This window comes from Cariama cristata, unplaced genomic scaffold (genome assembly GCF_000690535.1).
Source record: "Cariama cristata isolate BGI_N322 unplaced genomic scaffold, ASM69053v1 scaffold13103, whole genome shotgun sequence".
Lineage (NCBI taxonomy): Eukaryota > Metazoa > Chordata > Aves > Cariamiformes > Cariamidae > Cariama > Cariama cristata.
Window position 1 is genome coordinate 6,197 of NW_009606702.1, and position 234 is coordinate 6,430.

General features: G+C 67.5%; 1 protein-coding gene across 1 annotated transcript in view; it reads left to right on the forward strand.

Moving 5' to 3' along the window:
* LOC104158742 (stAR-related lipid transfer protein 13-like) overlaps positions 1-234 on the forward strand; it is a gene marked incomplete at its 3' end in the record, with an annotated part of 5,531 nt that overhangs the window by 2,503 nt on the left and 2,794 nt on the right. The gene's annotated exons all lie outside the window — the stretch shown is intronic.

Sequence of the window (234 nt, forward strand, 5' to 3'; positions counted from 1 at the left end):
CCGCGGGGCGCTGGGGTGGCTGCAGGCATGGGGGCACGGCTGGGACGTCGCGGTGCCTGCGCCAAGGGAGCCGAGTGCCTCTCCGATGGCATCGCCTGCAAAATCCCTACTGGTGCACAACCAAGGGCTTGTGCCACTCGAGCGGTTTCCCCCCTGGGCTGCGATGCCGAAGGTTCGTGTGTTCTGTGGGTGGGCGCAGATGCCCACAGAGCTCTGCGAGGGGGGTGAAGCCTT